This window comes from Macaca mulatta, chromosome 11 (assembly GCF_049350105.2).
Source record: "Macaca mulatta isolate MMU2019108-1 chromosome 11, T2T-MMU8v2.0, whole genome shotgun sequence".
Classification (NCBI taxonomy): domain Eukaryota; kingdom Metazoa; phylum Chordata; class Mammalia; order Primates; family Cercopithecidae; genus Macaca; species Macaca mulatta.
In genome coordinates this window covers 89,101,917-89,129,887 of record NC_133416.1, presented here as the reverse complement: position 1 = coordinate 89,129,887, position 27,971 = coordinate 89,101,917, and the positions used below count along the sequence as shown (strand labels likewise).

General features: G+C 35.4%; 1 long non-coding RNA gene across 1 annotated transcript in view; it reads right to left on the bottom strand.

Moving 5' to 3' along the window:
* Positions 1-12,373: 12,373 nt before the first annotated feature.
* Positions 12,374-27,971, bottom strand: part of LOC107000952 (uncharacterized) — a 33,814-nt gene continuing 18,216 nt past the window's right edge. Inside the window, exon 3 of the long non-coding RNA XR_001448126.3 lies at positions 12,374-13,076. This is a non-coding gene — a long non-coding RNA (uncharacterized LOC107000952). The remainder of the gene's footprint in view (positions 13,077-27,971) is intronic.

Here is a 27,971-nt window from a genome sequence, read left to right as displayed (position 1 = left end):
ACTTATTGTATTGGCCGATTGTATTAAGTTGATTTTGGTCTACAGAATTGAGTTTGCACTTCTCAATTTAACTCTTAGTAGAATATTTGTCCTTACCTTCCTTTACATATTGCAGGAAGAATGCTAGGTCTCAGATTATTCACTCTGTACTTCCAAACTCAAGATCTAGTAACTTCATCCCCTATCCTTTCTTCTCTGTACTTGAATTCTTCCTAGTACTTGAATTCTTGGCATTGCTGCATAAAAGCAAAGGATTGAGATGGCCCTGTGGGGCAAATTCTGTCTCCTTGTGATGTGCCAATGTCATAGTCTTTGATAAGGATGCCTCAAACCCTACTTGACCTTTGATACACTTGCCAATATCCTTAGCAGACCCATTGCTGCTATAGCATAGCCATTACCATTTCAATTCACCTTCCACATATAGGCATCTGCCATTTGCCAGCTCTCTTATTTTTCAGATTGGCAAAGCAAGAAATAAGTTTTCAGATTTTTTTTTCCTTGCTGTAAAACCTCAGCATCAACATTTTTCTAAAACCAGGGTGGGCTGAGAGCTAAGGTTTGCCACATTTAATCAGTCAATGGATGTGTAGTAGTTTTCACTGCATCTTAAAGGAGTCCTTTTCCCAGGTAATAATATGAACATTTGTGTTCTTTGTTTTTTTTTTTTTTTTTTTTTGTATTTAGAACCTCTTCTATGAAGGAAGTGAAGTTGGCCTTCCCAAGCACCTTTTACAGCACGTCTCTCTGCTTTCTATTTCAGAGTCATCATTTTCTCATTCACTAATAATAGAAACTTATGGAAGTAAATCTCTCTCCCACACTCCACTCCACGCTGTGATCATTCCTTTCTTTGAATTAGTCTCATTAAATATATTGTTGTATGTTTTTACCTTTGCTGAAGTGTCCTTCCTAGTAAAGATCATTTCAAGAGACTGGGGCCCATTCACAGACATTATTTTCAACCCCATGTAGCCCCAAGCTGAACTGTTTGTTTATTCTTAATGCTAAAAAGCAGTTTAAAATAAGACATGAAATATGTTATTATTTACTCCAGCCTGGGCGACAGAGTGAGATCCTGTCTCAAAAAAAAAAAAAAAAAAAAAAAAAGAAAAGAAAAGAAAACAACACATGTTATTGTTGGAGCATGTATAGATATAGAAGACTTATTCATTCATCTTCTTATAAAAACAATGCCATGAAGCTTACATGTGCTATAAGAATGTTATTGAGAATGTCATTCAGTGCATTAAAAAGGATCTTTTACGAGAGTCTGCAGGATACATTTTGTTCTCATCTCAGAAAAGTTATTGTTCCCCTTGGGAAACTGTTACCAGAAAGGGGTCCTGGTCCAGATCCCAAGAGAGGGAAGAGAAGGTCTTTAGATCTTGCACAAGAAAGAATGAAGGAGAAGTCCAAACAGTACAGTGAAAGCAAGTATTTTAAGAAAGTAGAGGAATAAAAGAATGGCTACTCTATAGGCCACTCTATAGAAGGCTGTTGGATCCCCATTTTTATGGTTATTTCTTGATTATATGCTAAACAAGGTGCAGATTATTCATGCCTTCCTTTTTTAGACCACATGGGGTAACTTCCTGATGTTGCCATGGCATTTGTAAACTGTCATGGTGCTGGTGGGAGTGTACCAGTGAGGATAGCCAGAGGTCACTTTATCACCATCTTGGTTTTGGTGGGTCTTAGCTGGCTTCTATATTGCAGCTTGTTTTATCAGCAAGGTCTTCATGATCTGTATCTTGTGCGAACCTCCCATTTCATCCTGGGACTTAGAATGCCTATCCTTCTGGGAATGCAGCCCAGTAGGTCTCCACCTTATTCTACCAAGCCCCTATTTAAGATAGGATTGCTCTGGTTCAAACGCCTCTGACAAAGCTAGTTGTTTTGTTGTTGTTGTTGTTGTTGTTGTTTTTATCTTAAGACAGTAAACAATTATGTAGCTGAATAAATATCATTCTTCTGGAAAGCTTGGAGCCAATTTGTGAACCCTCCACAAAGGTTAACGCCCTATATTTTGTGTTAAGCTCGTGCTGGCTCCATTTTACTTCCTCATCCTTATTTTCTCTTTACTTTGTTTTTCTTCTCTTTTTTAAAAACTAGCTTTATCTTGCTGTATGGCCTGTGCCTTTTACAGTATATCTTCTTTCAAGTTCTTTATGAACCAAAGCAACATATAAACAAATTATACATAAAGTCAGCACCCCTCCAACTAACAAGTTCCAAATGACACAGAATGGCTACATTTGAGATGTAAATACCATGTAAGAGTCCATGGGAACATTTAGTCTGTCTGACTCAAAGATACATTATCATAGGTGAGATTCATTTTAGAGTTGTTTCCTGAGTATATGGTGACATTTTTTGAAAGCTCATTGCAGAATGAATGTATTTTGTGTCAATTAGAAGAAAACTTAGGAAGTATGGCTGCAAATGTTACAGACGTTAATCTTCTTCTTCTTTTTTTTTTTTTTTTTTTTTTTTTTTTTTTTTTTTGAGATAGTCTCACTCTGTCGCCCAGGCTGGAGTGCAATAGTGCAATCTCTGCTCACTGCAACCTCCACCTGCTGGGTTCAAGTGATTCTGCTGCCTCAGCCTCCTGAGTAGCTAGGACTACAGGCACCTGCCACTCTGCCCAGCTAATTTTTGTATTTCTTTTGTTTTTAGTAGAGATGGGATTTCACCATGTTGGCCAGACTGGTCTCGAACTCCTGGCCTCAAGTGATCTGCCTGCCTTGGGCTCCCAAAGTGCTAGGATTACAGGCATGAGCCACCACGTCTGGCCTGATGTTGATACTCTTAAATTCTTGTTTCTCACAAGCATCAGGATAATCCTGTGAAATGTGACTTTCCAAAAAAAAAAAAGGAAACCAAACAAATTGGACCTTCTAAAACTAGACATTTCTAAAGTAGACAATACTTTCTACTCTGCTCTTCTATCCAGATAGAGGTAAGAAGAATGTTATGAGCAGGATGGGGTTTCATTTAACATCTGAGGCTTATGGCTTCTTTTAAAGGCCTGTTTTAGATCGATAACTTCTCAAAAGCAAACTCAAAAGTCTATCTCATTTGATGTTGTCTTTAATATTTTTTCATGCAATAAGATCATTGAATTCTATATTTGATCATTTGTAAACTTTGCAAAGCTTTATTTTGGTGGTACATAAATTTATCCTTATTATTTATACACTAAAACTTAAAATACTGGTCCCATAACTTAAGTTTTGTCAAACTGCTAAAGAGTTAAAGTGTTTTGGGGGAACTAACTTCTCCAAAATGGTGGATAAACCGTTTCCACTGCCTAGAACCCTCCAATAGCTTCCCAGTGTATTTAGAGAATAAACTCTAACTCAGTGTCATGACTTGTAATTCTTCCCTGGCCTGATGCCTACCTCCTCCTCTGACTTCACCTCCTGCCACTAAGTCCCTTGTTATCTGGGTTAAATAGAGTTCTTCCTTGTATTCTTCTAATAACCCATATTGGTTCCTTCTCAAATATGTGCACTAACTCCTCCCTTTCATGAAACTTTCCCCTTGAATCTTTAAAAGGCTAGTTCTTTCTCCTTATTCAAATTTGACTTAAATATACCTTTTAAGAGGGCTTTGCTGAACATTTTGTCTATATTAGACTGATTTCCTGTGACCTCATGCAATCATTCTCCATCACATTATTTTTTTAATTTATGTTACAAAACTGATTACAACAACTAGTTTATTTCTTAGTTTACCTATAGACTGTTTGGTTTCCTCTGATGAATGTAAACTCCTTGAAGGAGTGAGCTAGTTTGTCTTTTGATTGCCTCATCCCCTGTTTCTATGACAGACCTGTTCTGTTGTAATCGGTTCTCAATCAACATTACTTATTTTAATGAATGGAAAAAAAAAAGTGCACTGACTTACAGAGACAATTCCAGATATGAATCTCAGTGGTGCTTTACCAAGGTGGTGAGTGGCCATCCTGGGAATGATTTCTTCCTCTACTCTTCAGCAGCTGGGATAATGAGGACTGAGAGTGCCAAAAGCTTCTTCACTCAGTGATAGTGGGTTTTTTCCCATGGAAAATTGGAATCCTGGAAATGTATCACTCTTAGTTTTAGAAGGCTGAATATGTAGCACAGTAGGACATTCTGTAAGATTTACTTTTCACTTTGTCAAATCTCAACAGTTACACTTGAAAATCTTGCGTACTTTCCACTTGAATCTCTTAATTGAAAATTATATAGATTTTGCTTGTCTATGTTATTTTAAAGTTTGTCTCAAAACCATCAAACCCTGAAACCTGGAGTTACGCAATGTGATTGTATAAACCAGAAAATCATTAGAATGAAATTGCCTTCCACACTCAATATTATTGTCTCTTTTTTTCCTGTTTTACCACGTATTTGATGGAAAAACTACTTCATAATTTAATCTCATATTTTATTCAAAGTATGTAAGAGATAATTTGTGAAAAACCGTGATGAGAAAATGATCATATGAATTGAGTTTATATTGTGTGCTAGGCACTTTTCTAAGCACATTGATCTTATTTATTCCCAAAACAAATTTCTGTGGCAGTGCAGCTATGGTTCCATTTTACAAACAAGGAGACTGAGGAAAAGAATGTAGCGATAGTTAATGTGGAACAAGGATTTGAATCCAGGTCATATGATAGGTGGCCTTTGTAGCTTTCATCTGGGAGAAAGAAGAGTGTTTTCTACCCTCTCAGCAGAGGACCCCGGTGGACATTGCTCTGTCTATTGTTTGCCTGAATCATAGTCTGGGCAGTTTGGAAAGTATTTTGCCCTAGGGGTGTCCCCCAGAATCTTCCTTCCCCTCATCTAACATTCTCTTGCCCACGGGTCTTTGGACATGCTGTTCAATCTTTCTATAAACATTTTTATAAACATGGATTTATTTAGTTACAAAATATTTGCTCACTCTAGACAATTTTACAAGGAGTAAAAATATATAACAGTATAAAAATCCCTTATAATCTCTATTGTTAGTCATTGTTCCTTTTCTTCCAGTCTCTTATTATCTTCATTTTATGACTAGATACTTTGTGTCAGCATCTTCTTATGTGTTTTCACACATCTATCTCTCCATGCATGTTCCAGGAGCAGCTCCTCCATGGTTCTTGTACACCTGTCATCCCTCAATCTTTTAGATTTTAGAGACATCTAAAATAAGAAAGTTAGTAGTTTGAACAATAGGTTGTATCCCTGCTACTGATCTAGAGGCAATAATTAGTCAACTTCTCCCTCCTCCACTGTTCATTCTGAATCCCCCATTCCCTCAGATACTACCTCATCAGGCCTTGGTGGCTTACTGGATTGTGTGACTCAAACCTTCATTTCTGAGGGGTCTGAGTTCTTGATAATTATACCCTCCCTAGGCTGGAGTTACGCATATGTTTGATCACAGTTATTAAGGGGCTAGGGAATACCAGAGACACCTGGGTTCCATATGTATCCCAGTTTGTCCCCATTGTGTAACAGCATCCCTACCTCCTTCTGCTGAACACAATTATCCTTGCTGCAACAATGACTTCTCTTCTTATTTGCTCATTCTTGGGCACAAGATATCCAAAGTTCCTTGATAGCAGGCATAACTTGTAGTTCAATGAGACCTTTGCTGTGTCATTTGGCAGGACCTTTGTGGACCAGAACAGCAAACAATACAGATTTCCGAGTGGGCATCAACAGGAATAAAATTTCTCCAAGGAGTCATTGGTAGTGACGGTAAGCGTTATGGTAAGATGGGCCAGTCATGTTTCTACACCTTGATTCCCAGACCCACGCAATCTTCCTATTAATGGCACAGCACCATATAGCATTTCCTGATTTCATGCACGTACAACATCATGAAGGATGCCCGCCCCCCCACCCCACACACATCTTCTTCAAGTGTTGCCTCCAAGCTAGAGCTTCAGTCATTCCATTGTTCTATGAAACTTGTTATTTCTGGATGATGAGGGATGTGTTATGACTACTCAATCCCATGGGCATGGTGCTCCTCCCATATCTCCTTGCTGTGAAGTAGATCTGCTGGTTGGATGCTGATATGGTTTGGCTGTGTCCCCACCCAAATACACTGACATAATACATTAACATTTACATAATATATTTAGAATCACATGGTTTCCAGTGATTAGAATTTAGTCATGCCTCAAAAGGAACAGAAGAAAATGACTAGGCTGCACATTCCTTATAAAGGATACAGTAATGGTGTACTTAGGATGACTAATATTAAGAATTTAAACAGTGAATTCTTTTTCCTCAGAGGAAGCAATTTTATTTTCTAAAAAGCATTTACCTCTGACATGTCAATTCCTGATTTCAGTGGCTGCAGACTTAAGTACCTCTGTGCCACACTTAGGACAAGTAAAGTACATGTCAAGTAATAAACTAATTTTAGCACAGAAATAACAGAAGATATGCTCACATCCTGTGGTGTGAGGCATAGTGGGACAATCTCCACATAGAGATCATTCTTTGCCACTAGTGGTTAATGTATTGTCACTACTGGGAGCACCAGTAAGAGGGATACACCATGAAGATAACTTGGCTTTCAACTTCTGGACATTGGTAAATGGTAGAGAAAAATCAGAAATTCAGTAAAACCATGCCAGAGAATAGCATCTCTGAATTCCTACATGTTGTGGGAGGGACCCAGTGGGAGGTAATTGAATTATGGGGGCAAGTCTTTCCCATGTTATTCTCATTATAGTGAATAAGTCTCATGAGATCTAATGGTTTTATAAAGAGGAATTTCCCTGTACAAGCTCTCTCTGTTTGCTTGCTGCCATCTATGTAAGATGTGGCTTGCTCTTCCTTGCCTTCTGCCATAATTGTGAGGTCTCCCCAGCCATGTGGAACTGTAAGTCCATTAAACCACTTTTTTGTGGTGTAAATTTCCCAGTCTTGGTTGTGTCTTTATCAGTAGCATGAAAATTGACTAATACAGTAAATTGGTACCAGTAGAGTGAAGTGCTGCTGTAAAGATAACCAAAAATGTTGAAGGGACTTTGGAACTGGGCAGCAGGCAGAGGTTGGAACAGTTTAGAGGGCTCAGAAGATAGGAAGATGTGGAAAAGTTTGGAACTCCCTAGAGACTTGTTGAATGGCTTTGACTAAAATGCTGATAATGATATGGACAATGAAATCCAGGCTGAGGTGGTCTCAGATGAAGATGATGAACTGTTTGGGGACTGGAGCAAAGGTGACTTTTGTTATGTTTTGGCAAAGAGACTGGCAGCATTTTTTCCCTGCCCTAGAAATCTGTGGAACTTTGAACTTGAAAGACATGATTTAAGGTATCTGGCAGAAGAAATTTCTAAGAAGCAAAGCATTCAAGAGGTGACTTGAGTGCTGTTAAGGGCATTCAGTTTTAAAAGGGAAACAGGGCATAAAAGTTTGGAAAATTTGCATCCTGACAATATGATAGAAAACAAAAAATCCCACTTTTTTTTTAGGAGAAATTCTAGCCAGCTGCAGAAATTTGCATAAGTAACAAGGAGCTGAATGTTAGGTGTCCAGGGCATGTTAGAGACCTTTGTGGTAGCACCTTTCATCACAGGCCTGGAGGTTCAGGAGGAAAGAATGGTTTCATGGGCTGGGCCGAGGGCCTCTCTCCTGTGTACAGTCTAGGGATTTGGTACTGTGTGTCCCAGTTGCTCTAGCCATGACTAAAAGGGGCCAAGGTACAGTTTGGGTTGTTGCTTCAGAGGGTGGAAACCCGAAGCCTTGGCAGCTTCCATGTGGTGTTGAGACTGAAAGTACATGGAAGTCAAGAATTGAGGTTTGGGAACCTCCACCTAGATTTCAGAGGATGTATGGAAATGCCTGGATTCCCAGGCAGAATTTTACTGCAGGGGTGGGGCTCTTAGGGAGAGTTGCCTTCCGCCATGATTGTGAGGCCTCCCCAGACATGTGGAACTGTAAGTCAATTAAACCTTTATTTTATTATTATTTTTCTTTTTTTTTGCCAAGTCTCAGGTATGTTTTTATCAATAGTGTGAAAATGGACTAATACAGATGCCATGTTACAGGGTTTGAATGCCTGTGGATCAGGCATTCTCTAAGCCTCAGGCTGGTGGCAGCAACTGAGTCACAGCAAGCAGGAAAGGCAAATGCACATCCTAAGTAGGTGTCTAACCCTTTGAGAATGAACCGCTGCCCCTCTCAGGATGGAAAGAGCCCAGTGCTGTTTATTTCCACCATGTGGTCAGTTGGTCCCTTGAGGAATAGTGCCACACTGGGATGTCTGGAGCTGTTATAGACTGAATTGTGCCTCTCCAAAATTCATATTTAGAAACCCTAACTCTCAATGTGACTGTATTTAGAGATAGGGATTTTCAGAATATAATTAAGTTTTAATAAAATCTTAAGGTAAGGCCCTAATATGAGAGGACTGTTGTCCTCATATGCGGAGGAAGAGACATCAGAGTTCTGTTTCTCTCCCTGTACATCCCACAAAAGAAAAGCCACGTGAGAACACAGTGAGAAGGTGCAGTGTGCAAGTGAATGAGGGAGGCCACACCAGAAACCAACCCTGTTGGCACCTTAATCTTGGACTTCCAGGCTCCAGAACTGTGAGAAAATAAATTTGTGTTGTTTAAACCACCCAGTCTGTAGTATTTTGTTATGCAGCCCTAGCAGACGAATATAGTGGCTGACTGGATAGAAATTCAAAGATGTAGTAGCTGAATGTGTGTATCAATTATGCTCTCTCCAGAGGAGGCTCTGAGTGAGTGACTGTCACACCTTATTATTTTATTAATCAATTGGCAGACAATATTTTAAAGTTGGAATTGTTTTAAATATAAGAATTAACTACAAAATTTTAATAAAATGCCTTCTCCATTCAAATCACTTTTTTGTTTTAAATTTTCTTAAATTGAGATAAAATTAATATAACAAAGTTCAACACATTAACAATACTAAAGTGTAAAATCAGTGCTTTTTGGTGTATTCACAATATTTTGCAATCATCACCACCAAATAATTCCAGAGTGATATATATACCCCCCAAAAAACCCTACTCTTATAGAGCACCTGAATATTTCAGTTACGAGTGCTAGGGAAGAGATAACTAATACTATATGTCAGCCCTTAGAGCTTTCAACAATCTGTGAAAAATTCAAATAACATGTATTTCTGCAAGAAGGTATATTTTGCCTTCAGTTTCAAAAGGCATGTTATTGAAATTGCTAAAAATAGAAAGTAGAATTGCCTTAAACATCTTTTTATAGTCCATTCATTAAATCTTTAGCATGAATAAAAGTGAATTTGACATTTTTAAAATCTCAAAATAAATCCATAAAAAAATCATTTCCCACTTATTTGGAGTTGACATCTCTGAACCACTGCATACATTTATAAGCAATGTGGCATATTTTTATTGTGCATCTGCTGTGTTTTACCCAACTAGGTGGTCAGGATAAAACAATCAAAAAGACAGGTGCTCATTCATGCTCATCCTACTCTTAAGGAAATTACAGAGTAATGTGTTCCTTATCAGACCTTCACTTAAGATGTTAAGATCAAAGAGATTTTACATCTTTTGATGCAGCTTTGGAGGCCTGTGTATCTGTTTTACCTCTATTACCATTTGTATGGTCAAGTAGAGCATAATGAGAGGAAACACTGGGCAGAGTATCTGTCATTTTATTCAGTTGATACACACTGTGAAGATAAATGTTTCTAATAAGGTAAGCAAAAATGAGCATTGTCATGCAGTGCATAGCCAGCTGTAAGTAAAAACATTAAATGCAAATGAAGGAAACCCAATCCAAATCAAATTTATGAGCTATAGAAATGGGACCCGGATATGTTTTAAAAATTGTTTTATATGTATTAATATTTTCTTAAATTATATGTTACAGTCCACGAGTGTCCAATCTTTTGGCTTCCCTGGGCCACACTGGAGGAAGAATTGTCTTGGACCACACTAAAATACACTAACATTAACAGCAGCTGATGACCTTTAGAAAATGGCAAAAAAAAAAAAACACCTCATAATGTTTTAAGAAAGTTTATGAATTTGTATTGGGTCACATTCAAATTTGTTCTGGGCCACATGCAAGTCACAGCCTAGGGGTTGGACAAGCTTCTTATAGACCATTTCTATAATGTGTTCTATAAAATAATAATTTCCAGTGATGAAATTATTTTCTTCATTATTTACCAAAGATATTTTAATCTTTTAAGGTGTTTAAGGTATCTACTATTTTTGCAGTGAACAAAATTATTTTGTTGAAAAGTGGTCTACAGTGTGTGGGTGTGTGTCTTTATATATGTGTGTGTGTGTGTGCATGTGGGTGTGTGTCTGTGTGCACACTGTTTGGTATAATCCTTATATTTCTTTCTACCTCATCTGGTTCTTTATTTACACTACATATATTCTAGAGTTTATGCTAAATTACTCTTCTATATTAAATTAAAAATTCTCATGAGGAAATGTCTCTTCATTCCTTTGGAAGTTAAATTTAATATAGTCATAGTAAAGTTTATTCTCAAGACTTTTAGCTATATATAATAAATATGTCTAAGTAAGAACATGCATTATTTTTATATCATCAAACTCAAGGACAGTATCACTGGAGTAACTTTATAGCATTTTATAAAATTAAATACATATAATTCTTTTGTTGCAGTTGCCTAGGAACATATTACATTTGAAAATGCTTCCAAGAATCCCAGTAAGGTGGAAGGAGTAGATTGGAGCCAAGCAGAAGATTTTACTTTATAAATACAGTTTACACTAAACTCCTTTCAAAGAATACAACTGGAGTTGTGATGATAAGTTTGCTTCTGAGTTAGACAGAAAATGTCTACCTCTTAATTAGTCATATTTGTTAAAATATAAAAAATTGTCGCATCTTCTCTCATGGGATTTGGTCGCTAGACTACATAGTTAATGATGTGTAATTTATGAAGGTGTAACTACTCCCTTCGTAACGCGAGGAAACATTTTAGTCACCTTATTCCTCCTAATAATTTAGCTTCAATTTTGAATGTGTTTCCAGTTTATGAATCACAAAAGGGTTATGAATAAAATAATTCTTGTGATGTCATTTTGCTTTCTGAGTAAGGAAATATTTGGGTCTGGAAACAGCAAAGCAAAATAATACCCAGTGTTAGGGAAGGCACGAAGAAGGCAAGTTGTGCTGTTCAAAAGTGGGCTGCTTTGGCTTTTTGCAAAATATAAATGTGTTCTTTTCTCTCTTGATTATTACTTTTTGCCATGGGTCTAAGCTTATTATTTTATTATAATTCACTAAACACCACTTCAATTGGTTTATATGTTCTATAAAGTACCCTATTAACTAGTACTCCAATGACAGGTATAAAACACAATCTGAATGTGACCTTAATGTAATTCAAGAATTGCATAATCATGTAATTAGAGTTCTGATTGGTTTTATTCTTATGTGAATGAAGCAGAAATGGTTTACTTGAAATAGCTGAGTTTTACATTCCCAAGTTAGGACTGCAGGGGGTGTCCTGAGGCTGGTGTATGTACCCATCTCTTCACAGTTCAAATAAAACCAATCAGAACTCTAATTACATGATTATGCGATCCGCATCTCAAAGATGTAGGAAGCACAAGTCATTCCTGCAGCAAATATATTATTGCCTGTGTTTTATATCTCCATAATATGTGACAACTTATATTTGTTCTACATATGTATCTAAAATGGCGATTCAACAAATACTGTGGATAAAATAACCCAAAACACATCAAACTTATTTATATTACAGGTTGAACATTCCTAATCTGAAAATTCAAAATCTGAAATGCTCCGAAATCCAAAACATTTGTGCTGACGTGATGCCATAAGTGAAAAATTCCATGAAGACCTCATGTTATAGTCATGGTCAAAATTTCGCTTCATGCATAAACTTATTTAAAATATCACATAAAATTACTTCAGGCTATGTGTATGAGGTATATATGAAACATAAATAAATGTTGTGTTTTGATTTGGCTACCATCTCCAAGCTGTCTCATTATGTATGTATAAATATTTAAAATTCGCCAAAAAAAAATCTGAAATCTGAAACACTTCTGGTCCCAAGCATTTCAGATAAGGCATATTCAACCTTTATATCAATATGCTAGATATTCTCTGGGTAGAGTCTCATGCTCCTTTGAAGTCACTTGAGATAGGTTCAAACCTCCAATTCCATGATCTGTGGAAACATAAGCCCTTTTTCCATTCAAGTGTTACATGAATATATTGGGGCTTCTGTGGTTACCATTTCTCTACCCTTGAGCTCAGGTTTCTGCACATGCCGTGTTTCACCCTGCCCAACTTACCCCATTTGCAAGGCTTACAGGGAAATATCCTACAAGAAAACACTCATAACTAAAGTAGTTCCATAGAAGATTGATTGGGAAGGATATCATAATGAGGTGCTGGATTTGGGGGAGGTAAGGTTGAAGTAACAGAAATAACTAGAAAGGAGACAGTTGCTATTGGATGCTTCTTAAAAACCTCCTGTTACACACCATCGCTCTGGTTCTTCTGACTTTCTTGCTGTTCTGCCTTTGTCTTCATATATTGATCTCTCAGGAGCTGAACAAATCCCTTTCCTTGTCTCCTAGAGAAAAATTTACTCACAATTGTTTGTTTCTTGGTTTTTCCTGATCCTAATGTCTGCAGTACTTAACCTCTGCAGAAAGTAGCTTAGCACAGTAATTAACCAAAGACATTTTTTTTTTCCTTAGGTAAGTTCTTATTTTGTCATATCCATATGACTTTTGTGAAGGAAATGTTCTTATGTGAATGAAGCAGAAATGGTTTACTTGAAATAGCTGAGTTTTACATTCCCAAGTTAGGACTGCAGGGGGTGTCCTGAGGCTGGTGTGTGTACCTATCTCTTCACAGTGATGGCCACATCAGTTGCCACATTCACTCTGTGATACAGCTACCTCTGCAAAAGTAGGGCAGCATTTTCACAGGGAAGGGCATCTTTCTCTCGTTTCAAAGGAACATATTTACTACTTACAACTTTATATGAAAAGTGGGTCTTTTCCTTTAGTTTAAGAAGTGACAAATATAACCTCCAAAAGCACTGAAAAAGAAAGAAAGGAGTGACAATTGTGTTACTGTTTTTTGCAGTATTAGCAAAACCCAACATTTTTTATATAATAAATTACTGAATTTTTAGTGCTGTACCTTCATAATAAAATTACATTTACTACACAATAATTTATAAATTGAAGTACATGTTATCAAGTCAGAAGATAGCTTCTTATCATATATTTCCAGAAATATTATCTGTGAAAGACCTTATTTCCAGAACAGGGCCATTAATCCAAAATATCTGAATAGTTGTCTTAGAAATGATTCACGAGTTACAAAAAAGAAACCAAAAGCAATTAAAAACATTTTATATCTTGGCAGGTGAACAGGGCCAAAATGGAACTGAAAAATTAAAATTAACCCAATGGTGGTTGAGATTTTGCTTTCCATTTCATCCTCAATCCATCCACTTTCTCTGAATACACCAGCTCACACACACTTAACCATTTTTGAAAGATAATATAGAAATATTTATTTTTGCAAATAATATGAGCCGAGTCCACAAAATGCCAGACTTACCATAGGCCTTACATGCTTGTACTTTAGACATGTCTCCATATCTAAGAATTGTTTTACACTGTTGCTTAGCAACAATCTGGTCATTTAATTCAAAAGCTATTTCTAAACTACAAAGCCTTTTGTGTAAAAGAAATCAAATAATCTGATGTTTTGTGTGTATAGAAAAAATGCAGGCAAGGTCTTCTGTTTTTCATAAAGGGACTATAGTATTAAATCTGGAAAATAACACTCTGATGGAAATGTTTGTTATAATTTTTAAGTCTTTTTATTTAAAATATTGAAAATAATGAAGTCAAGTGTCCTTTGCTCTGCTTATTCAGTTGCTGGTTAATGTGACATCCAATTTATATCCTAAGTTAAATGTGTCTGGGAGCTAATCTTTTGAGGAAAGCTGGTTGAAAAGGTGGTCCTTTGAGTTTTGTTTCTTTTGTTTTGCCTAAAGAAGAAAAGATTAAGGAGATACTTAATATTTAAAACACATAAACATGTATTTAACCATTGTACTTATGCATCTATTATAGAAACTTGTTATATTCTACCTGGTATTAGAGTTTTCTACATATTTTTTCTCTCACACTATTGATTGTATTATTTATAATCAGGTATCCTTTCTTATTTCAGTTTTCTATAATCTATTATTATCTTGTATGAAACAGGCTCTTCATAAATATATATCAAGTTTAATATATTAATAATAGTTATAACAATAATAACAATGCCATTTTTGACCAGTTATCTATGTGCCATGCATTTCATTAATGATCTATTTTAATGGTAAGAACAATTATGGCTATTTTTTCTGTTTCTATGAAGTACAGAGAAGAAGGAAATCTTAAATTATAGCTACTGTAAAGGTTGGGAAACACTAAAATAGGTGACCAAGAACTTGCATTCTCCCATATTATGATAATAAGGTAAAGTTAAATGCTTATATTTTTGGATACTAATGGGTTTCAATAATTGTTTTTTACAAACTTAGATCTTAGGCCACATCAGGAATAATAATTTATATCATAGTGCAGTGGATATTTGTTGATTTGACCTGTGTCAAATTTTGTATCACTATTTTTGGTGTTTTCTTTTTAACCTAAGAAGTCTTCTCTCCATTCTCATTTTGTGTGGTTTCAGTGCGACAACCCCAGCCCCCAACTAGAGAAAGAGGAACATAAGCCAGGCCTTGTCTATGACAGTGGCCTTCCCTTTGGCTATGGCAATCAAGTTAGCACTGTATGGTACATGCCCCCACAAAGGAAACCATTGGTAGCTCTATTGTAACTGGGGAAAAAGGTGCGATCTTTTTATTGGGATTGCTAAGCTGGTTAAACTAAAGTCTAGAGCTACTTTCTGTCACTATTTCTTCAGCAATGTCTTTCTGAAAATGAATCTAGGGCAGAAAAAACATTGCCAAGGCAAACGTCACAGAATAATTGTTGCAGTTTTGAAAGGAAAATAAAAACATGGGAAATAATTCACTATGCCTAAAGGAAAAAATTAAGCTAAAAACTGAGTCACACAAGAAACTGCTTTTCCTTTTGTTGCTAAGCAGATAGCTCCAGGTTAAAGGTTAAATCTCTCCACAGGTAACTACTTTATGTTTGCCATATCTTATGTAAAGTGCCAGTTTACTGAGGAAGAGAGGAATATATAATTGACTATTCCCCTGCCTTTTCCCTTTCTATTGCACTTGTGGATTACCATACACTCCCTCCTTCCCCTCCAGCCCACTTTTCCCCTTTAAATATTGAAGTTCTCAAATTCATCTTTGGAGGAAGTCACAGACCACAGACTGTTTCTGTGATTTTGTGTTCTTTTCTTCCAGGCATGTCTTTAACCTTGGCAAAATAAACTTCTAAATTGATTGAGTCACAGACCACAGACTGTTTCTGTGATTTTGTGTTCTTTTCTTCCAGGGATGTCTTTAACCTTGGCAAAATAAACTTCTAAATTGATTGATTCCTGTCTCAGATGCTTTTTGGTTTACACTGTCAATATTCACCAATAGATGTTAAAATCATTGAGTGAAAGTTTGAGGAGAAAAATGATATTAACATAGTCTCAAAGTGTCTTCCTGTAGTTATTTATTAATTACAAAGGGGAAAATGTTAATTTTACAATGGAAAAACCTGGTAGAGAAACCTTAACCAAGTAATCAAGGTTAATATTGACAGAAATAACATATATTGGCACTGTGTTCCCCCAATAATACGTACGTAGAGGGGAAAAATAATTACTTCTGTAATTTGTGCCAAAAGGAAAAAACCTCAATCTAATCATAAAGAAACATCAGACAAAGTCAAATTGAGGCACATCTACAGTATAATGGACCAGTACTTATAAAAAGTACCAAGATAATGAAAGGTGAGCAAAGACCATGGAATTGTCACAAATAGAAAGAAACTAAAAAGACACAACATTAAATGCAATGTGGCAGCTTTGATTGAATCTTAGAAAAGAAAAAAAAGACTTTTGGGAAAAAAACTACCTGATGAAATTCAAATAAGATCTGTAGTTTAATAGTACTATAGTAACAATGTTAATTTCCTGGTTTTAAAATTACGGCTATCTAAATTTTTAACAGTAGAGAAAACTGAGGAAAGAATATATGTGAACTCTTTGTAATATATTCCTGATATGGTTAGGCTGTGTCCCCACCCAAATCTCACCTTGAATTGTAATAATCCCCACATGTCAAAGGTGGGGCCAGTTGGAGATAATTGAATCATGGGGGTAGATTCCCCCATACTGTTCTCCTGGTAATGAATAAATCTCATGAAATCTGATGGTTTTATAAATGGGAGTTCCCTTGCACACACTCTTTTCTCTGCCACCGTGTAAGACGTGACCTTGCTCCTCCTTTGTCTTCCAACTTGATTGTGAGGCCTCCTTAGACATCTGGACCTGTAAGTCCATTAAACCTCTTTTTCTTTATAAACCACCCAGTCTTGGGTATGTTCTTATTAGCAATGTGAGAACGGACTAATAATTCCCAACATCCCTGTAACTTCTAAATGTATTTTAAAATAAAAAGTTAAAGAAATCGAGTCAAGAGATTAACAAAAATAGACTCCTGGTAATTCTATCTACCTCTGTCCAGCCATATTTGAATAGAAACCTACCACTATACTTTTCAGGTACATGGGTCAAAAATTATTTAATCATTTTATTTGAGTTTCTTCTCATTTCTATGCAAAAGAGATATGACTAATATATATTTCTTTTTTCCTCTGGTGAATTTACTATGGCCTGTGTAGAAAATACCTCGTTACCAATGAGGTGCTTCACATAAGGGAATTTTCCAGATAATTCTATACTCAAGGCAATAATTTTTTCAGTTTAATAATCTTGCATGGAGCCTTTTCTATAATGTACTTTTCACTTTCCTGGCTTTGCTATGGAGTACACAGAAGATGATTTTTTATTCACTCGATGACTTTGAGTCATCACCCTGAACATAAATCATCTTGTGTAATAATAGCATGTGATGGCATCATGATCGATTGAGGTGTGGAAGTGTATGTTTCTATTCTACATTAATTGGCCTCTGCTAAGATATTTTGTCTATATTCATAATTTTTGTGAATATTTCTCAACTTATATGGTTTTATACACATTTTTCTGCTCTTAAACTATATTTAGCAGTTCTTCTCCCTGTAGAACTTGCTGCTACATATCTGCCTTAGAAAACACAATATTAATAAAATCACATCTAAAATAATAGTTGTGCTCTGGATGAAGATCTCTCATGTAATCAAAGTTCCTGTATTTTGTGCTATTGATTTTAACTAAATAGATTGGTGGGTTTCCTTTTCTTCATACTAATAAGTGTGGACTATGATCTAGAAGGGTGAATTTGGTGACTATATGACCTTGGAATATGAGAGTATGGCTGTATTAGAAATTAAAGTTTGTAGCTTATATTATTGTTAACATTTTTTTAGCATTTGTTTTCTCAATAAGTCATCAGTATCCTGTTCACTATGATACCTTTTCCAAAATGACCTATGAAAAATGAACATCACATATAACAAGAACTAAAAGTAATTCCCTTGGGCAGATTAAATGTTTCTCCATGTGCCAGGGCCTGTGATTACTTTGATTACTTCTTCCTGCTTACAGAACTATTCATGATATGTCTGTTATGACAGGTCTTTTGTCCTTGCTGATGTGAATTTAGAGGCTTTTCTTTTTCTTTCTTTTTGTATAAATTTGTCCATTCCCTACAGCCAACTTAAATGCCTATCCCTTTTTATCTCGATCTCCTTCGAAATTTGTCCCTTGCACATGTACTGAACTTGTAATTAATCTGAGCTGATTGCTCTTTTCTTCACTGCCCATATGCATCTATTATTATCCATTCTTCTTTTTTTTCCTTCCTTCAAGTCAGCACCAGCTATACTGTGCTGTCATTTCCTTGGCTTGGAATCAATTCTCTTTTGCTGCCAAGTGCCATAGATCCTATAAAGTGCTTCTGTTGCAGTAGTAATTTTGTTACCTAATATAAATGAACAGCAAAGCTTCAGAGCCGTTACTATAAATAGCATAGAGCTTCTCAAAAGTCTCCCACTGATTGTTCATCAGACTGATTTAATCTCTACTAATAGTTTTAATTCATAAATTGACATTTTAGCAATTCATTCTGGATTTTTTCCCACCACAGTGCACATTAATTTTTCATATTGTATGTAGAGAAATAGTTCTTCATTGTTTGTTTGTTCATTTTCAAATATTTATATGTAAATATGTCTAATCTCAAAGAGAAGAAAAAAGGAATTACAAAGAAAATCCAGGATTTCCGATTATTTCTTATCCTTGTGAATTATTTGCCCCTCAACCTTTTGAACAGAGTATAATTTGGAGTACCTCCTTTGGTACATTTTGTCAATTAGGATCATCAGTTGGTAAGCAAATATAGGGACCATTGACTATGCTTAGGGTGTGGTGTTTAGTAAAAGGGAAATGATGCACTGATGTAATGGAGACAGTTCTGGGCTGGGAGCCAGAGAGGTGAGTTTTAGTTCCAACTATGCTAATGTATTTATGTATACTCTTGTGAGTTTACTGTGGCCTGTCTAGAAAATCCTATCTTCCGAACATGGCAAGGTATGTATGACTATGTGAACTTAAGTTGCTTTCATCTCTAATAGTTTATGAGTCTAGAATACTGTGTTCCTTTAGAAATTCACAATTTGAGATGGAGACTGATGAGTTCTGTTGTCTGCAATTCCTATGAGAATTTGAAGTAAAAGAACCATGTCTTATCCTGTGTATGGTTTCAACTTCAAGCATAGTCTGAAACAGGTTCCAGTTCCTTCCCTCTAACATGCAAATGACAGATGGCATTCATATTCAAGACAAATGCTCATAAGTCTACATGATATTATGAACTGTTCCACGATGATAACTTTCACCTTTTTTTCTGTCATATTAAAATCCAATGATACTATTGAGTCTGCTTTTAAAAATGTATTAAAACATCTTTTTCAGATATTATTAAAACACAATATGTCTTTCACATATTTAAACTGTAAAATTTAGTAAGTGTTGACATATGTATATTGCTAAAGAATTATCACCACAATCAGGATAATGAACACATCTATCAACTCTAATTATTTCTCTGTGCTTCTTTATAATCTGTCTCATCTGCTTCTCCATCATCTTTCTTCATCAATAAGCAAATACTGATCTTGCTTCTCCCATTAGAGATTATTTTGTATCTTCTAGACGTTTAAACAAATTGAATCAGTAAACAAGAAGATATTAACACTATAGCGGGGGTTGGTCTGGCTTTTGAAGCTGCATAATTGTTTTTATATTCATCCGCCTTTTGTGAGTTCATAACTTTTTAAGAAAATAGACTTTGTTTTTATAGCGGTTTCAGGTTCACAGCAGTATTCAGCAGAAGTTACAACAATGTTCCATATCCCCATCTTCCCTGACACATACATAGCCTCGCCTATTATTAAGATCACCCATCAGACTGGTACACTTATTACAACTGGTGAACCTACATTGACAAGTCATTATTACCCTAGGTGCATAGTCTACTCTAAAGCTCGCTCTTGGTGTTATATATTTTATGGCTATGGATCAATTTATGTTGACATGTATTCATTATTATGATACAGAGTAGTTTCACTGCCCTGAAAACCCTCTCTGCTCTATGTATCCTTCCCTTCCCACTAACTCCTGGTAACTGATGTTCTTTTTACTGTGTCCATAGTTTGCCTTCTATAGAATGTCATCTAGACAGAATCAGACAGTATATAATCTTTCCATATTGGCTTCTTTCACTTAGTAATAGTGACTTAAATTTATGCCATGTCTTTTCATGGCTTGGTATTTTATTTCTTTTTAGCACTAAATAATATACCATTGTCTAGATGTAACATTTTGTTTATCAATTTACCTACTGAAGGACATTTTGTTTGCTTCCAGGTTTTGGCAACTATGAATAAAGCAGCTATAAATAGTTGTGTGTAGATTTTTGTGTGAATAGGTTTTCAACTCTTTTGGGTAAATACCAAAGAGTGGTTGCTGGATGGTTTGGTAAAAGTATGTTTAGTTTTGTAAGAAAAAACCAAACCATCTTCCAAAGTGTATTTTGGAACCATTTTGCTTTCCCACCAGAAGTAAACGAGAGTTATGACGGTTCCACATCCTCACCAGCATTTAGTGGTGTCGGTGTTCTGGATTTTTGCCATTTTGATAGGCGTGTTGTGGTATTTCATTGTTGTTCTAATTTACATTTTCTGATCATATATGATGTGAAGCATCTTTTCATATGCTTATTTTCCATCTGCATATGTTCTTTAATGAAATTTCTGTTAAGGGCTTTGGGCCATTTTTTAACCTGGTTTTCTGTTTTCTTATTTTTCAGTTTTAAGAATTCTTCATATATGTTAGATAACAGTCCTTTATCAGATATGTCTTTTGCAAATACGTTCTTCCTATCCGTGGCATATCTTTTCATTCTCTCAAAAATGTCTCGCAGAGAAGAAACTTTTAATACTAACAAAGTGCAACTTATCACCTTTTTTCTTTTATGGATTATAACTTTGGTGTTGTATCTAAAAGGTCATCACCAAACACATGGTCATTTAGATTTTCACCAATGATATCTTCTAGGAGTTTTTGCATTTTATATTTAGTTCTGTGATCTATTTAATTGTTTTTTGTATAGATTCATTTTTTTGTATATGTATATCCAGTTGTTTATTGAAAAGGTTATATTTTCTCCACTGTGATGCATTTGCTCTTTTGTGAAAGATCAGTTGACTATTTGCATAAGTCTATTTCTGTTTACTTCCTTATTTGGTGTTGGAATCTTCGGTATGCTCCAGTTAAATAGAATTTTAAATGAAAGTGTTCTTTAAAATGTAATATAATATATGATATAATTTGGATATTTATCCCCACCCAAATCTCATGGTGAAATGCAACCTCCACTGTTGGAGGTGGGGCTTGGTGAAAGGTGTTTGAATCTTGGGGGCAGATCCCTCAGGAATGGCTTGGACCATACTCTTGGTGATAAGTGAGTTCTCGCGCTGAGTGCACATGAGATCTAGTGGTTTAAATTTGTGTGGCACCTCCCACCCTACTATTTCTCTCTTTCTCCTGCTTTTGCCATGTGATGTTTCTGCTCTCCTTTCACCTTGTGCCATGACTGGAAGCTTCCTGAAGCCTCCCCAAAAGTAGATGCTGCTATGCTTCCTGTATAGCCTGCAGAACCATGAGCCAATTAAACTTTTTCTTATAAATTACGTAGTCTCAGGTAATTCCGTATAGAAATGCAAGGATTGCCTGATATAATACATAGTCCTTGAATATGTAGTATAATGTAACGCCTTTACATTATATAATAGAAGTTAATTTAATCTAAGTGTTTTCTAATACCTAGATCAAATCTGACCATTAAGGAAATAGTAAATTGGAGGGGTGTGACAAAGAAAGAAGTAGGATACATTGAATACATTGAAAATAAGTGAATAAAAACACAGTAGTTTACTAAGCAGTAGGAAGATATGGCACAGAACTTATGACGAATACTAGAAACCCAACAATATCTCTTCATTACCTCATTCTTTAGTATTTGAGCTTCCAGGTTCTAGCTGGCCATATGGTTGTCATATACAGGCTACATTCCCAGCTTTCTCTGCAGTTGATGTAGCTGTGTGATTAAGTGCTGGCCAATAATCAGTTTGGACTGCTATAACAAATTATCATAGACTGGAAGGCTTAAACAACAGAAAAGTATGCTTCATAGTTCTAGATTCTGGGAAGTCCAATATCAAGGCACCCACATATCCAGGGTTTGGTGAGATCAACTGTGCAAACCACATTGAGTTTAGTTTGCAGAAATGCTTGGAAATAAGAGGTGATTTAGTTTTGTTCCAGCTATGAATGTAAAAATCTCTGGATTTTTGTTTTATGTGTGATTAAAAGACATTGCAGGACTTGAGCAGAGAAGTGTCATGATCTGACTGATGTTTTGAAAAGATAGCTCAGAATGCCATTTAAAATCAATTACAGAGGGGAGCATGAGTGGAAACATGGTAAACCATTAGAAGATGGTTATAGTAGTGCTATTTAAAGATCATATTGGCTGCAATTGGGTGGTCAAGGTGGAGGTGGTCAGAAATAAGATTTGTGATATATTTTATAGAGAGGTTGATAAAATTTGCTAATTGATTGAGATCTAGTTTTAGGATATAATCAAAAGAGAAGAATGGAGTATTACTTCTAGTTTTCTTACCAAACCTACTTAGTGAATGATACCATCATTTTCTGATATGGAAAATCCAGGGTGAGGAGATTCCATGGGTAATCAAGAATGCTGTCTGGAACATGTTAAATTTGAAATGCCTCACTGGCAGCCAAGTAGAGTTGTCCAGTAGGGGTGTAGATTTGTGCAAAAGATTGGGACTGGAGACTTAGATGTTGGAGTTATCAGCATTATGGATGGTATTTACACTTATCCCATATACTTTCTCATCTCTGACGTTTGTTAAATGTTTTCCCTTTCTGAGTAGTTATTCCTTATGTTGTTTTGTGAATTTTGACTGATTGTATATGTTGCTCTTATTAGTGGTCTATTTTGGTTCATATACTTTGGTAATTCAGTCTTACAATGTTGTGGTAACACCATCTGGAGTCCCTGAGTTTGCAGTGCTGTGATGTGTCACAGATGTATTGTGTCTGGAGCAGAGGAGAATTCATTGTGGTATCTCTTTAGACACATTGCACACAAGATATATGATTCGGCACTAATTGGATTAAGTATGTAGGGAATGTACTTCTCTTATACTGGCTAACTGTAAGGACCATGAATTGAAAAAACATTAAAGTTCATTTCTCTGGTTGCTCTGCAATCAACATAATTGTAGCAGCCTGCTTCTTAAATAACTGAATGATCTTGAAGTCAAACTGTGTCCAATAAGAGAAGGTAGTGGGAATAGAATTAGAAGTCAGTACTCCTAAATTCCAACACTCTTTCTTCCTCATTTTTGACCCTTCATATTCATCTCTTTTTTCTCAAAGTATTTTGGTCACATCTCCCTTTGGCACCTATATTTTGTCTATATGATTGTTTTGTGGGATATATTTTATTGTTTTTACTAACTTTTGAACTCTGTTTAAGTTATACTATCACCTTGTTTTTTAAAAATCCAGTATACCTATAGCAATGATTTATGTAAAATAGATGTAAGAAAATGTTTCTTTCCATCTCAAATCAATTTATCAGTGATATTTGCTTTTGTATTTGTTGGTATTGTCAGACAGTTTCTTAAGGCTACCAAATGATCTAAATCTAAGTAAGATGATACCGTCTTTTGCAAAGTAGTAGTCAAGATCAAATGAAAGACATAAAATATTGATACCAATATTAGGAAGACTTAAACATGAATTTATAATGCCATAACTTTTAAGGATTTTAAAAATGAGTTCCAGAAAAATTGAGGATATAATAAATGTTTTACCTCTGTAACATTAGCTATTGGTTTTTAACTGACTTATCAATAAGTTTTTTTCCTACATTTTGTTTATTTTTGAGTTCCTTGATATTAAATTCAAAATAAATATTTTTAAAATCCTTGCTCCTTACATAATAAATTCAATAATAAATAACAAAATTATTTAAAGATTTTTGTTTATATTACATAAGATCCAGTCCAAACTGCAGAAATTTGAGCAGCTAAATAAATACAGCATTATTAGATTGTAACTCACAGTATAAAATAAATATATGAGTTCATATTGACAAAAATGAATGATTAATAAATTCTTAAGTGGGGAAGAGAAGACAAATCTTCCATGGTGAAGAACTGCAAATTAATTATATAGATATTTCAGTCTTAAGGGGGGAAAACAACTCCCTGCTCATTAAGTATAGGCTGCACATGGGAGGCTTAATACCAAAGACTAAGGTATGAGAAAAGGAGGAAAAGAGTAGCTTACAGTGGAAGCACCTAACAAGTGCAGCCTCAGCCATGAGATCAAGGTTAACATGAATAGCCATAAATCATGTTGATAGCATATTTTCTTGTTATGATGTAATTAAAAATGGTATGTTAGCACAGTGGTATTCTCTGCTAAAACCCACAACACCAGTAAAATCACAAGAAAAATGTCAGACAAATGCTGATAGAAGTGCATCTTACAATGCAACTAACCAAAACTCCCTGAACTTATCAAGGTAATCAAAAATAAGGAATGTCTGAGAAACTATCGCAGCCAACAGGAGCCTAAGGAGATGTGACAATTAAATCTATTGTGATAACATGTATAGAATCCTGGAATGGAAAATCTAAGAAAACTGGAATAATCTATGGACTTTAGTTCATAATAATATGTCAGTTTAGGTCTATTAATTATGCCACATGGGCCACACTAACATAAGATGTTCATAATAAGGGAGACTGTAGGCAGGGAAGATGTGGGGGTGGAACTTATGTGGGAAGTTTCTGTGCTGTCTAATTTCTCTGTAAATTTAAAACTATTCTTTACAAATAAAATCTATTAATAATGGTAATTTTAGAAAACAAAAGAGGAAGAAAGACAGTGAGGCAAAGAAATAGTAGCATAAAGTGGATTCAATGTCCTGTTGCTTACTGGTCCTGAGATGTAGGTGTCTACATTCAAGAACCCAACAGAAATCTGTAAGAACTAAGAACAGCCTGTAGCCAACACAGCTAGCAAGGAAATAAGAGATTATACTTTAACAGTCATATGGAACTAAATCTGACAACATCTGAATGAGCAGGAAATGGATTCTGCCCTAGGGTATACAGCAGGGCAAGGAACACAGCTCTCCTGATACCTTGATTTTAGCCCAGTAATACCAATTTCTGACCTACCCAACTGTATGGAAACCTGACTGATGCAGTCCTGATCGGAATTTTTTCTATTATATTTGCATATTTACTTAAGAAATATAATAAAAAATTTAACAAATTTAACAACTGGTATTATAACATGTTGATTTTCATCAAAAATTTTGTAGATTTTAACATTTTTCTTAATAGTTTTCAGACTAAATTTTATTAGAGTTGGTTTCCTTAAGAATAGGTGTGATTTAACTAAAGTAAAAACATAAATTATGTTAAGAATTTTTGCATCTCAGTTCATCAGGGATATTGGTCTCTAGTTTTCTTTTTTTGTTATGTCCTGTCCTGTTTTTGGTATTAGGGTGATACTGGCTTCACAAATGATTTAGGGAGGGCTCCCTCTTTCTCTATCTTGTGGAATAGTGTCAGTATGATTGGTACCAATTCTTCTTTGAATCTCTGGTCGAATTCAGCTGTGAATCTGTCTTTTGTCTTGGATTTATTTTGTTGGTAACTTTTAAATTACAATTTCAATCTCTCTGTTTGTTATTGGCCTGTTCAGGGTTTCTAACTCTTCCTGATGTAAGCTGGGAGGATTGTATATTTCCAGGAATTTATCCATCTCCTCTTGGTTTTCTAGTTTATGACCATAAAGGTGTTCATAATAGCCTTTAATTATCATTTGTATTTCTGTAGTATCAGTTGTAATATCTCCCATTTTGTTTTTAATTGAGCTTATTTGGATCTTCTTTTCTTGGTTAATCTTGCTAATGATCTTGCTAATGCTTACCACCTTTTTGTTTTATTTATCTTCTTTATTTTCTTTTGTTTCAATTTTATTTAGTTCTGCTGTGATCTTGGTTACTTCGTTTCTTTGGCTGGGCTTGCATTTGGTTTGTTCTTGTTTCTCTGATTCCTTGAGGTGTGACCTTAGATTGTCTATTTGGCCTCTTTCAGACTTTTTGATGTAGGCATTTAAGGTTACGAACTTTCCTCTTAACACCACCTTTGCTGTGTCCCAGAGGTTTTGATAGGTTGTGTCACTATTATTGCTCAATACAAAGAATTTTTAAATTTTCATCTTGATTTCATTGTTGACCCAGTGATCATTCAGGAGCAGGCTATTTAATTTCCATGTATTCGCATGGTTTTGAAGATTCCTTTTGTAGTTGATTTCCAATTTTCTTCCACATTGTCTGAGAGAGTACTTGATATAATTTCAATTTTCTTAAATTTACTGAGACTTGTTTTGTGGCCTATCATATGGTCTATCTTGGAGAATGTTCCATGTGCTGATGAATAGAATGTATATTCTGTGTTTGTTGGGTAGAATTTTCTGTAAATATCTGTTAAGTCCATGTGTTCTAGGGTATACTTTAAGGCCATTGTTTCTTGTTGACTTTCTGTCTTGATGACCTGTCTAGTGCTGTTAGTGGAGTATTGAAGTCCCCCACTATTATTGTGTTGCTATCTATCTCAGTTATTATATCTAGGAGTAATTGTTTTATAAATTTGGGAGTGCCAGTGATAGGTACATATATATTGAGGATTGTGATATTTTCCTGTTGGACAAGGCCTTTTATCATTACATAATGTTCCTCTTTGTCTTTTTAGGCTGCTGTTTCTTTATAGCTTGTTTTGTCTGATATAAGAATAGCTATTCCTGCTTGCTTTTGGTGTCCATTTGCATGGAATGTCTTTTTCTATCCCTTTACCTTAAGTTTATGTGAGTCCTTATGTGTTAGGTGAGTCTTTTGAAGGCAGCAGATAATTGGTTGGTGAATTCTTATCCATTCTTCAATTCTGTGTCTTTTAAGTGGAGCATTTAGGCCATTTACATTCAATGTTAGTATTTAGATATGAGGTACTACTGTCCCACTCAATGTGCTATTTGTTGCTCGAATACCTTGGCTTTTTTAAAAAAAATTGTTTATTGTATTACAGTTGTAGAAGTCTATGAGATTCATGATTTAAAGAGATTCTGTTGTGATGCGTTTCCAGAGTTTGTTTTGGTATTTAGAGTTCCTTTAGCAGTTCTTGTAGTGCTGGTTTGGTAGTGTCAAATTCTTTCAGAATTTTTTTTTCTAAAAAAGACTGTATCTTTTCTTCATTTATAAAGCTTAGTTTCACTGACTACTAAATTCCTGACTGATAATTGTTTTGTTTAAGGAGGCTGAAGGTATGGTTCATATCCCTTCTAGTTTGTGGCATTTCTGCTGAGATATCTGCTGTTAATCTTACAAGTTTTCCTTCATACAGTACCTGGTGCTTTTGTCTCATGGCTCTTAAGTTTCTTTCCTTCATCTTGACTTTAGATAACCTGATGACTATGTGCCTAGGTGATTATCTTTTTACAATGAATTTCCCAGGTGTTCTTTGACCTTCTTATATTTGGATATCTAGATCTCTAGAAAGGCTGGGGAAGTTTTCCTCAATTCTTCCCCCAAATATGTTTTCCAGGCTTTTAGATTTCTCTTCTTCCTCAGAGTGGGAGAAAATCTTCACAATCTACACATTTGACAAAGGATTAATACCCAGAATCTACAATGAACTCAAACAAATTAACAAGAAAGAAAACAAACAATCCCATCAAAAAGTGAGTGAAGAGCATGAATAGACACTTCTCAAAAGAAGATATACAAATGGCAAATAAGCATATGAAAAGTGCTCAACATCACTAATGATCAGGGGAGTGCAAATCAAAAACACAATGTGATACCACCTTACTCCTGCAAGAATGGCCACAATCGAAAACTAAAAATAATAGATGTTTGCGTGGTTATGGTGAAATGGGAACACTTCTACACTGCTGATGGTAATGTAAATAGTACAACTGATACAGGAGATGTAAATTATTTAGGCAGAGAGTAAGGGTAAAAAAGTCCTCAGTGGAATTTCCCTTTTAACAAAAAAGTGTAGTGCCAGAATCATTTATTTTCTATCAAAGAGCACTCTGAAAAATCGAGTTTGCAAATATAGATAAGCAAGCTGGAAGCTTGCCCGGGTGAATGCCAGCAACCGTGCTAACAGAAAAGAGC